The sequence below is a fragment of the Lipotes vexillifer genome, unplaced genomic scaffold (assembly GCF_000442215.2).
Source record: "Lipotes vexillifer unplaced genomic scaffold, Lipotes_vexillifer_v1.1 scaffold347, whole genome shotgun sequence".
Lineage (NCBI taxonomy): Eukaryota > Metazoa > Chordata > Mammalia > Artiodactyla > Lipotidae > Lipotes > Lipotes vexillifer.
The window spans coordinates 202,061-215,656 of record NW_006790452.1 but is presented as its reverse complement, the minus strand read 5'-3'; positions in this window follow the sequence as shown (position 1 = coordinate 215,656).

Below are 13,596 nucleotides of genomic sequence, written 5' to 3'. Positions count from 1 at the left end.
CATGAGTCAAGGAATGCAGGAGGCCTCTAGAAGCCGAAAAAGGCAAGGATACAGATTCCCCTCTAGAGCGGATGGAAGGAACGTATCCTTGACAAGACTTTGATGTTATCTTAAAAAGACCTATTTTAGACTTCTGACCTCCAAAACTGTATGATAATAAATTTATGTTTTTTTAAGCCCTTAATTTGTAGTAATTAGTTACAACAACCATAGATGATGAATATGCATGGATTCCAGTCTATTTTTGTATCAGCCCATGCCATGGGTTCCACCTTGTCCTTGATCGCCTCCACTTTACATCCATCTTCCTTTTCCAACTATCTGTCTTGAGAACTTCAAACTCCAGCAGCAGACATGAAGAAATCTGCCTCACAGAGACTGTTTAGCTCTAACAATTGCATAAGGCAGAATCCCTATAATGAATTTTATTTAGTATGTCTGGTGGTTCTTCTTCTCTGAGACCTGGTTGCAACAAAGGTTCTGACTTTACCTGGACACCATTCCACAAAGTGCACAGAATTTTGCACAGTATCTTAAAAGACGTTTCCCTGAATTTGGCTTGATAACTTCTTGTATGCAAACATCTTTGCCAGCATTAAGAGTAGATTTTGGGTCACCAACAGACTCTTTTACCATCTCTTTTGCCTTAATTGGCCATGGAAAAATCATCTCCACACAGTTAGCTTGTCCCAGAGGACTTAAACAATGCTGTAATTATTTAGGGTTTAAGTAAACTATTAGCTACATATGAACATATTGAATTTCAACCACTCCAAAGGTGGTATTTGCATACTTATTGCACTAGAATCAGGTCTGGGATTTTGACATTTTTATGTAGGTAGTGTCTAGAGGATGATTGATTTCTATGACATCCCAGATAAAGGTGAGATCTGAATTATATTTTTTAATGGGAAACTTGGAAGATCTCTACATGGGACTTCTTAAATTTCCATTTAAGGTTTTTTTTTTCTCTTTTCCTTTTCATGATATTTTAAAACTATATTCACTTTCTATTGGTTTTAATCAAGTTAACTCAAGGTCTATAAATTCCTTATAAGAAGATGACATTGATTTGTACAGAAGAAAGGGTAAATGATCCTTTCAAATATCTGTAAGGAATCTATCTTTGTTTAGAAATTATACTTCTTTGCATTCTTGTTTATGAGGAGAAATTTGTCTATCAGATACCAAAGTAAGTTCAAATAGAATTGATTGGATGTCTCTGTTCTCCTGATTTTCTCCCTGTGTGACACTCTAAAGGGTAGAGTCACATTTTACCTCCTGGAGGCAGCCAGTCTTTTGCCTTGCAATAGTTTTGTAAAAAGCTCTGGCAAATCCTCTCTGCAACTTCAATCCCAAGTCAAAGAAAGTTCATATTGTACTAGCCCTGGGGCCCTGAGAATGTTCAGGCAGTTGGTGATCTCATTTCATCCATGTATTTCTCTCATGTATGTTCCAAAACATATTACATAAGTGAATAGAATTCTCTTAAAGGTATGGAGAACTCCAAAAGTATTAGAGCTAGAAATATTAATTTCAAAAAAAAATTTTATAGATGGTATTAAAACTATGAGGGTGGATGTGGTAATCTAAGAAACTTTTCTTTTTCTCATGAAAATAGAAACTACTCAAGAATACAACCTAACATTTAAATGATAGATACAAAAGAATGAAAAAATAGAATACAGAGATGAAAAGTAGAAACTAGCAGAAAATAGTGTCCTTCAGGTCGATGGAAGGAAAGATCTAATGTATAAATCCAGAAATTAGGGAATTTTGGAGATGTTATTTACTACTCTATAATAACAGAGTTCATATTACCAGATTCCATTTCTTTTTAATTTCTGAAGATTAATTTTATTTTACTTAATACATAATAAATTCTCCTTCTAAAGAAAAAATAGAGACATCTAGTATACAATATGCTGTGGAATTAAGATAATGCCATTTATAAACACATGTACACACATCTCAATCTGTCTATTGATTTAAAATCAATCTATGAATCTATTTGCTTACTACTGTATATCTATAATTTTTTATTTTATATCAAAGTAGTCTGTTGCATCAGTAGGCCATGCTTTAGTTCCTTCTCTATTAACAGATTTGTACCTTTTTTCCCTAATTACTTTCTTTTGTTCTAAGTCTCACGTTAATATAATTTAGAAAGTTAATATCAGGTATTTTAAATTAATGTTTACTTTAGACTTAACAATACATAGGAATGTTTATGTAATCTGACAAGACAAATCTTCCAAAATTTAGACATTTTATAATTTTAAAGATACCAAAATAAATATTAATATATGGATGAAAGACTAGGAGAAGTGTTTGGAAAAGCTATAACAAAATATCAGAATACATAAGGACTAAAATAAATCAATAATAAAGATATAAACAATCATGTTGGATAATGAGAAAAAGTGTAAAGTTGGTCATTCAAAGAATAGAACAATAGATATCTCTTAAATGCAAATATTAGTCTATTGAGGGAATAAAAATTTAAATCATATCATGAGTTGAAATATCTATGCAGATACTCTTCTAGGCTCAGAATGTTACTACTCTTTCCAGGGTCCTCCAGCCACCTGTGTAATTGATAAGATTTCACAATCCCAGAGGTCTGGAAACACTGTAGAATGACAGTTCTATTACTGCCACTTGTCCCAAGAATAGGTGACAGATGCAAAAAGTTGTTGCATTAGCTGTCGCTTCCCCAAGTAATCACATTTTTGTTTGATCCTGAACTCTCTTATGCTTCTATTGTCTACCACCTGTGGGCATGGAGCTCCCTCATGGATCACAGTTTACAGCACATTTAGCCTAAAGATTTCTTCTTATGTTTGACCTTTTAAAGATTAGACCCACCTTTTTGCCATCAAGAATTCTTGTAAATTTTGGGTCAGGAATATATTTTACCCCTTATCTTGTCTACAATTTCCATGATTAGGTAAGGGGGAGAGATGGCAGTGCATGCACCCAGTGGACCATCTTGAAATTTTGGATTAAAAATTATTTAATATTTATGAAAAATTCATCTTTAGTAAGTGCCTTACTGTAGCTCTTATCACATTTGGAAGCAGTATCTAGTTTTCTTCTGCTGTAGACATTCCCTTGATTTTCCAGCCCCTGAAATTATCCCCCACCTTCACACTTTGATTTTCCCTTTGTCTTAAATATCCTTCTCCTTCTTCCTTTCCATTCCCCTTAAAGAACACTAAATATCTTGTCAATTGTTTGAATTTTTCCCAAATATGAAGGAGAACTGCTGGTCTTAGCTGCTTCTGTTTTCTTCTCTGCAACAATCTCTAAAACTAGAGGGCTGGTCTCCATTTTAGATATGAAAGGAGGGAAACAATTGAAAGTTTATTGTGAATACGCTTGCCTGTTTGAAAACATGAGAAATTAAACTGATAGATATAATGAAAAATGATGAAGCAAGATAATATTACAACAGCTTTACTCATCACTTAATTTTTAGATTTCTAGAGATTGAAAAATCCAAATGAATAAAGATGACATAGAAAATGAGAATCATTTATTATATTTTTCATATAATTCAATGAATTATTTCCAAATGGTAATTGAATCTAGATATTTAATTCATAAGAAAATAATTAGATTGAGGTTATTTGAAGATAATCAAGTAATTATTACCCAGTCAAAAGATGAACTACAATTTGTAACAAATCGTTTAAATGTAATTGCAAAGAAGTATAAAATAAAAATTTCCCAAGAAGTTTATTAGGTGTTAAGCAATGAGAAACAGTATAAAACTTGCTGAAGTTTTGATTGAAGAAAATATAGAGATAAACAATTTAGGAAGCACAATTCTTTAATAACAAAGATGATAGTTACTTTAACTTAAGATTTGCAATGCAATAATATTACATTAAAAGGAATTTCAATGAATAATGCAAGCCGCAAAAGATTGGATCACATTTGGCCAAAAGAATCAGTGCTCAATTGATAAGGCCTCCTATAAGTAGTTGGCTTGATGAAAACTCTAGGAACTTCTTTTTATAAATTATTACTGTTCACTCTTCATATATCTTTTCCTCCTCTGTATTCCAAGATACATTGTCTACTTGTACCCACTGGAGAGATGCCACAGAACTCTTAGTCAAATCCATTGTTAACTTTCACCAAGCCTCAGAAACTTGTTCTTTTCTCTAAACTTTATTAGGACTTGGAGGTATAATTCTGATATCCACGTTTTTAATATACATCAAATAAAACTTTGCCTTACCACCAACTGGAGGATGTTTCATGCTTATCTTAAGGGATCACATTATTTAAAAAGTGTAAGGAGTTTAAATTAAAAAAAAAAAATAAGGCAAACAACCCAGCACTCTTTCAACGTGGTGATCATCTGGGAGTCTGTGACTCCCTGGTGCCACTGGGAACTATATGCCCTCAGCTGCCATGTGTGCCCTTCCCTCTCCCCTTCCAGTCATTCCTGACTAGACCATGATTCCTTTCATTTCATTCTGAGTGACTATACCTGTCAGAGGAAACTTAAGATCGATAGAGAAATAATTCTTGGGCATATGGAATAAAGAACAGAGAATAGTTACACAGAGAAAGAAAAATATGAGAAACAGAGAGAAGAGATCAGAATATAAAACAGTGTAACATGTATCTTTTTATCTTCTACCTCTCAATCCTAAATACATACGTCATTTTACATACGTCATTGCACTGGCTCATGAGATTTTTAGTATAAGTACAGAGTCTAGTGAAATAGAGTCCTTTATAAAATGACCTTAGCTTTCATGTTGCTGCTAAACTGCCGTAGTCATTTTTCCAGGATAGACGATAAAATACAGTGAAGTCTAAGTGGAGTTTTCGGAGGCTAGCTCAGAGAATCCTAAGCTTAATGTTTCTGTTTTATTATTACTGCTATGTCGGATATGCATGACTGTATTTTAAAAGTTCGAGCAAAACCACATATTCTGATTTTTCTTATTAAAGTTTTGACTCCTTTCAAAAGTCTTATTTCTTTTCTGATAATCCAATGTTGAGAGCAGTTTCATTTGGAACAACACTGTACCTTTCCAATGTGTGGTGTAATTGTAGGTTTTAGAAGGGTCTAATCAGTAATGACAATTTCTAGAATTGTTAGAGACAGAATTTATTTTTCTAGTCCAAGAAATACTGAGAATGGTTCTTTGTTATTTGGTGAATTAAGGTTCAACGAGTTTTTGGTCAGAGTTCTTTTCAGAAAAATGTAATTATCTATATAGAATTTTCACATATTTGTAAGTTACTTGACTGCTTCAGCTAAAGAAATACAGATAACATCAAGCACTTTGTGGGGAAAAGTCAAGGGACAATAAAGTGATAAAGAGAAAAAGTAGTATATGTGTAGTACATGCTTTAAGAAAACTTCATAAAGTGTAAGACAATTATCTCATGGACCCTTCTCAGCATGAGGCTAACTCTCTGTGATCCCCTTCACCTCTAATGGATTGATTTAACTTCTTGTATTTCTTTATAAACTTTTATTGCCTGCTTTTCACTTTGTTAGAGTCTTTATAAATAATTACAATCAGTCAAAAAAAAGTTTTATCATCAAGATAATATATCTTTTAAAAGCATCTTTTGGTATCTTTGAAAAGTTTTATCAGATACCTAATTTTCTTTAAAAAGCCATTAATTTTTATCACAAATCACACTAAAAAAACACATACAAAAGGATTGTTTACAATATTTTATATTTTCTAGTCAATTTAAATTTAAATTTTAAAAGATTAATTTTAAAATTTAAATTGACAGCCAATATTGCAACAGCTCTCATTGCTTTAAAAGAGATCTATACTTGATATATAGCTTAAGAGAGTGGATAACAAATAGTAAATTCTCAAAAATATTAGCAATTATTATGTTGGCATATTCTGAAATTTAATATTTAGTAAAATACATGGGAAAACATTTTTCAAATGTTACTTGGCACTCTGGTACAATTCTAAATTGAAAGAAACACACCCATACATACTCACATACAGCATTCAGGCAACAATAGTAAATTTATTGGTCACAGTTGAAAAAAATAATGAGTAATCCTGTCTATGGTTACTTATAAGGGTCAATTCCAATCCTAGATCATTGCATAATTTGTAAATGAGACTTGTGAAGAAATTTTTCTTTTTTTTTTCATATTTTTAAAAGGAGAATCACAAGAGTATTCTGTCTCTCCTTGCCCTCCATGTACAGTGGCCAGTTTCAGATTTCACCCAGGAAATTCCCAAGGCTATGAACCAACAATAAGAAATATTAAGCTAAGATGATGGCACTCTGCTTAATTGTATGAAGTAAGACATTCAATAACACAATGCCATTCATTTTCTGCTTTGTTCTCATCTTGGCTTATTTTCACTTTGGCAAAAATGCAGCTTATTTGGTCTAGTGCCCTCTGTATATAAATGACTATGTGGAATCACATGGTTCCTCACTCTGTGTTTTGAGTCAAACACATGGAAGATTGATATAAAAAAAATAAGATTCACTTTTCTCACACTCAGCTAATTGTCCAGCGTCAGAATAGACGAAGACTGTATTCACAGAAATTGCATCTAGACCAGCTCATGCTCTAAGATTTTTAATGGCTTTGTAATTTTTTCTCCAGATATATATTTTTTTATGTTGAAAGGAGCAAATGTTTACCTCGTTTAAGTGTTTTAAGACACTGGCCTTCTATCATACATCTTAAAAATTGCCCCACACTTTTAAGAAACCATGCATTTAAAAATAAAAGACAATCACAAAGTATTCAGTGAATTTGTGCAATATAGGCATGAAGATATTTGATATGTTTTTGAACAGAAGTGTTTCAGAGGTTAAAAATAATGCTGATAAAAGTCAGTAAATAAACTTACAAAGCTCTTAAACATAATTCACAAAATTCCTCAAAATTAAGTTAGGGAGGGGGCAAGCTAGAAGAATTCAGGGTGTAATACATGTGAGAAAAAGAAACAGAACTATTTCACTGAGAAATCAGCACACAGCCTGCATTCCTTCATTTTATGTAAATCACATTTAATGCAATGTTAAAATCAGAAATATAGCAGGTGATACTAATGAGAACACTAGACAACTAGTCCAAATACTTTTTGATTAACACATTTTGCCATTAATTAACCTGGTAACCTTGGACTAGTGCAGCACTGACGTCTTCCCTTTTCTTGTTTGTAAATTAAGGGATCTACATTAGATCATCTATAAAGTCCTAAAATTTAATGTTGAATAATAGGAAAAATCACTTGGTAAAGTAGGTCAATTAAATAAATATATATAGTTAGACCTAGTCTAAGATCGTGAATATAAGATTTTTATATGCTAAATACCAGCAAATCTGGGTTGTCTTTAGTTTTCTCTTACCAACGTGAATTAACAGCATATTGAGAAACTGGCAGAATGATCCAGACACCACTTAAAATAAACCAATATCAAATAAAGCTTTCCTGTATAGGCAAGCTTTCTCCTATCAGTATGATTTAAAAAGAGAGAGCAACAACGGTCATAAATAAATAAACCTGTTTAGAAAAAAAATTTCTTAAATGATTTCTTCCCATTTACAGTAAACTCACTTTAAACATTGATAGAGCTTACAAATGTAATATTGTAAACAACAGACACATTTGTTTGAGGACCCCACAGAGTAACAGAAAATTGTCACATTTCAAATCTTCTTTCTTCCCCTTTCTTTCCTGCTCTGTCATTCATTCTTATATTTCCTTACAGCCACTTACTTTTCATCCTATCACGTTTCTTTTATGGCTGTTCATTCACATAGCTCTGCAAAAAATAAAATATTGCCTGGAATTCATTGCCCATTTTTTCTCATTTATCTACAACTTTGTTCGTATTGAAAATCATCAATTAAGTGGGCTGAGTGTTGCTTATTATGGGATAACATCTTTAAGAAAGTTTCTACAGAGAATGCTGGACACTGCTATTTTGAAAAGTGCTTCTTTTAAGAATTAGCTCTGCTTAGGACCATCCCATGGCCCTTTGACTTGCCTTGTCAGGATTTTAGCTGCTGCATCACTTAGCTGTGGATATAGTTGGAAGCAGGTCAACCTGTGACTAATGCCTTAATAAAATGTTCCTGTTATTAGCTTACCTTGCCTCCTGTTTGTTCCCTGCTGACTCAACTGTACTTCTAATTAGAGTTCTTAATTCTTGGTTATTTCAGTACCTGAATATTGTAATGCAGGTGCTGTTATAAAAGAACTAATCAATAGTAAACAAATTATGGAAAATTAATTCCCTGATTGCTGTGCTTATATTCTGCAGGGTTTGGGTGTCTTTTTTCCTTCCTTCTTTAACTGGTCACCAAATTTTGTTAGATTGTCACATTCCCTAAGATAACAAATCTTGAAAATAGCTCTAAAAGCATGAGTCTATATTATTTTATAAGTGAGAACATCTCCTTCTCATGGTGTAATAGGCAATGCAGACATCCCTGAGCATTCTAAGTGAGATATAAAGCAGGTTATCCTCTGAGTTTGAAGGAGATAAATGTGGTAAAACACTGTCCCAATGATGCTTTAGTCTGCTGACCTTGGTGTGGGAATGAAAAGTGATTTTAAATTCAAAGCAGTTAGTAGAGCTTCACAGCAACTTATTAGGCTGATTACCCTAGGCTTGCATTTCTCCACTTTTTGTGCCTGACCAATCAGCCTCTGGAATTCATCACCACAATCTAAATGCCCTCTCCTTTGTCAGTATCTAAACACTTCCCCAAGTTTTTACAAGCTAACACAGCAACTTCCTAAATAGCCTGTAGATTCAGTCTAATGCCTCCTGTCTAGGGTCTGGTGAAAGTCTACTCTTGTTTCAGGAATGGTATATGCTCCTTCCTTTATGAAGCATTTTCTGGAAATTTTAGACACTTACCCAGCACTCCTAGTTGTGCTTCTATTATCATATTATGTTTCACACTATAATGTATTCCTGGTTAACATGTTTATTTTCCTCATTAGACTGTGATATCAATGAAGGAAGAAGACTCTGCATCCTATTGGAATTTGTAGTTTCAACATCTGGTATGATGTCTCACATATACTGGGCCTTCCATAAATGTTTGTAGAATGAATGAGTGTCTGTCTCATAGTATGATGGTTAACTGCAGCAATTGTACCCAATAAAAACTGAGCTCATGTTTTGGCTCTGCCTGTGACTAGCTCTGTGACATTATTCATATCACTTCTCTTATTCTCAGTGTGCTTATTTGTAAAATGAGATAATACTAGACTTGGTCTCATACACTTAGAGTAAGAAGCAATGGTTACAAAGTTTGTCATGGTGCCTGACCTAGTGACTGAACAATTACATATGTGCATGTGTATGAGTATTTGCATGAATTCTTATGTAACATACATTAAAGTTTTCATAAACATTTAATGACATAAAGAATGCCCTATAAATTGGCTCTATATAACAATAAATAGAAACACACACATATATTCATATATATCATTAGTATTGAAGCATATGGCAGTTACTCTCCTTCACTCAAACAGGTGAATTTTTATTTTAGTTTCTGCCTTGTTTTGTTTTCTCTCTCCCATAGTAAGATAACAAAGGAGCTCCACTGGTGTCTTGGCCTTTCTCCCTTTAACTTAATCTGTTTTGAGATTATTTGGAAATATGTAATATCCCCTTCAATAAATTACAATATTATACATTTTTTCCCCTCTCTCAACACTATCATCTTTTTCTTAAAAAAAATTGACACTGCTAAGTCTCACATCTTTCAGTTGTAAAACTTAGATGCCAAAATACATGGTTTCTAAATTCCCATTCATGTCAAAAAAAATCAATCAATTTTTTGGGGGGTGATTTAGCCAAGGCACCATGGAAATTATTAAAACATCTATTAAGTGTGTAATATGTAAATGAGTAATGTATCCCAGGAAAGAAATTGAAATTTGAGGAGGTGTTTAAGGCATGTAATCTTAGTAGAGTCAGAATTCTTCATCATTCTTTTGTGCCTTTATTTACTAAGTATACTATTGATTTCTTACAATGTACCAAATGGCAACTAGTATGAAATGCTTATGATATTCTAAGTTCCAGTCTTAATATGAATTATATAACCTAGATCTCGGTAATAGCTCTTTTTTCTAATTACTCTTATTGCTGTTATTATTATCGTTATTATTATACAGGTGAGATACAGAACTACTAAAGAATGTGCTAAGATCACATAGCAGGTAGGTAGAGGATCTGGGAATTAAACTTATGTCTTTCTCAATCTGCATCTGTTCACTAGCTTTGTTTAAAAAGCAGGATACCATTTTCTCTGTGACTGGAGAGAATGAATGGACTTTAAAATGAAAGAGGTGATATTTCAAGCTCTAAGAGAGAAGCTCATGTATATAATGATGAACTCCATGGTATAGTGAGGTTCAAGTTTAGGCAACTAACTCCCTTACTCTCTCAAAGTTATCACCATTAAACCTAAAGAGAAATTCATCACGGGGGCCTTAGATTGAAGGATATTGAGTGAAAAATTGAGCGTTCATTCATTTGTTATTGAAGGTACGCATTGAGCTTCTACCCTGTGTAATGCACGGTGCTGAACACCACAGACAGAATCATGCATTAAGTCAAGTCCTTGCTCTCAGTAACTGAAGAACATATTGGTACTTATCTACTTATCTGGATTTCTATTTCTAAGAGGCCCTGATCCTCTCCAGTTTTTTTTTTCCTTTCTTTTCTATTATCCCCTTAACATATTGCCACACCTTCTTAATAGGATTCAACTTTCAAAATGCTTTTCCCCTGACTTTCATTTCACTACGCTCTCCTGTTTAATAATGTTTTCATTGCTGACATCTCTTTTTTGTTCTCCTTAGCCTTCTCTGTATTCACTTCTTTGTGCTTAGCACTTGCAGTTGACTATTTTTTAAATGTTCTTTGCTTTGCTGGATTATTATACCTCGTAATAAGTTGTGACACTTGATCACGCTCATCTCATCCCAAATTCATCTTTAGTGGCTTCATGATGGAAGTTTGAAACCAATTTTGCTAGAAGTTTATACACCAAGAAAATTAGAAAATATTATGAATCAGGGCTTTGTTTTTAATTCTCCAGCCTGTGGTTGTTGATAAATCTCTCTCTCTGACCAGTCCAAGAGAGTATTTTTGTTCAATGTCAAAGTAAAATGCTTAGAAAAGTACCTGACACATAGTGGGTAATACTAAATTATTATTATATGGATATTATTGATATTATAATAATTAATATTATTTAGTACTTTAGTATTTAGTACTTTATGTACTAAAATTAATTGCAACTCTGAAATTTTCTAAGCAGCCATTTAAAAAAGATCACAGTATATTATAACTTGGAAGAACTGAACACATATTTTCTTAGAAATAGTGAGATGAGTGATTAATACTCACTTATGTACTTACTGAAGATAACTTGCGTAAAAATGATCCCTATAATTATGTCAAATTATCCATTGTGGAAAAAAAAGACTGAAAAGACTTTTCACCTGCTGGGAAAGCACTGCAGAGCAAACATACAAAAGTGAGTAGAAGGTGAAATTAAAATTAAATTAAACTATACAGTATTTAAATTTTAGCCACAACTCCATTTGTTTCTTTGAGGTTTCTCTTCTTTTCAAAAGAAATACATGTAAATATGTCCCCATTACAAGATGAAACATTATTTTAAAATTCCACTTTGACTCACTTTCTAAATCAGTCACTGAAGGCTTAAATCGAAACATATATTTAGTAAAGAGCTGACGTTCAAACATTTTAATTTGTATCTTCTAACACTCTTTTGCAAGCTTTAAGTTGGAAAAGTAAGATAGTAGAGCATAATGATTAAAAAAAAAACAAAACAGATTCTAGGCTCTAAAATCAAATTGCTAGGATTTATCTTGGTTTTACTACGTAACAGCTATGTGGTTAGTCTCTCTGTATCTGTGTTTCCTCAGCAGAAAAGATGGTTATAATAATATTATTTTCATGTAGAGTGTCATTATGAAGAATAAATATGTTAAAACGTATGCAACACTTAGAACAATACCTGAAATTACAGCTATTTAAGCACCACATTTGCTGTGGTTATTTATAGCTAATGCTTTCTGCACATATATAAATTCCACAGTAAACACTTTTTAGTGTTCAGAATTTTCAGTTTAGAAAATTTATTTATTTGAAGTAAACAGTTATGTTTTGTGCTATGAATTTGGGAAGATTGCAAAATATTCATTCAGAAATTCAGTACCTATAATGTTCTGGGACTACTAGTAGTGAACAAAATGGGTGAAAAAAATCCTTAGTTTTGTGGAGCTTAGATTCTATTGTTCTTACCCTTTAAAACGCTATGATCTGATAGGTAGAGAAGGCATATATACCCAACAAATTATATCACAAATACTGTAATCGGTTAAGTAAACAATGGATAGTAAATAATTCACAACTAAGGATCATGATAAAAATCATTGAGCCACAACTTGAAAGATGAGTGATGCTGCACTCACAAGAAAAAGCAGGCAGGACAATTCTTAGCAATTTGGAGAACGATATAATCCAAGAAGAAAAATCTGAGGGGAGTCCACTGCAGCTTGAGAATCAGAAATAAGGCTAAGTGTGATGAATGATGAAGCTGAAAATGAAAGTGTAATGTTAGGAATAAGCTGTTAAAACCACGTGAGGGTGAGTAAGTTTCCTTAAAGAGACAATGGAGAGGAATGGAAGGTTTTAGGCTGAGTGTGTAAGGGATTATGCGTACATAGTACACATTCCCATGACAGAGGGTTAAGATTCACCATTCTTTCCTCACTTTCGGCAGCAATACAATAGCTGTTACAAAATGATTCAATATCTTAATTTCTGAATTCTGGAGAAATCATTCATGAACCATGTGTTCTACTCATATTCTCCATTTACCATCCAGAAGTTATTTTTATGAGAGAGAGGACTATTTGCCTGACTGGTTGACATCCACCAAATGTTTCTTCTTTATTTATTATTCCCAAATACATGTATAAATTAATTTTTTAAACAGATACTCTCTGGCAAAAAGGCACTGGTCTAGCATTTAGAAGATGATGACCTGAATGAGACACAGAACTTGAATTCAATGATCATAATGGGAAGGGCAATAATCACAATACACAAAAAAACAATTTTTCTGTTTGGAAGTTAATTTTACAATTAAAAAAATCAGCAAAACATTGGAGTGGGGTTCTGAGAAGAGAGAGAAGAAATATGATTCAGTTATCATTATAAATTGATATCAATGAAGATATTGATTACTTAATGTTTCATAAAGGAGGTGGAGTTTAAACTAGGCTCTGAAAGATCTGAGGATATTAGTCAAAGGAGATTGAAGAGGAGTCTGGATTCAAGGGAAAGGAGCTGTATGAACAAAAATGGGTAAATCGGGCTTCCCTGGAGGCGCAGTGGTTGAGAGTCCGCCTGCCGATGCAGGGGAAGCGGGTTCGTGCCCTGGTCCGGGAGGATCCCGCATGCCGCGGAGCAGCTGGGCCTGTGAGCCATGGCCCCTGAGCCTGTGCGTCCGGGGCCTGTGCTCCGCAACGGGAGAGGCCACAGCAGTGAGAGGTC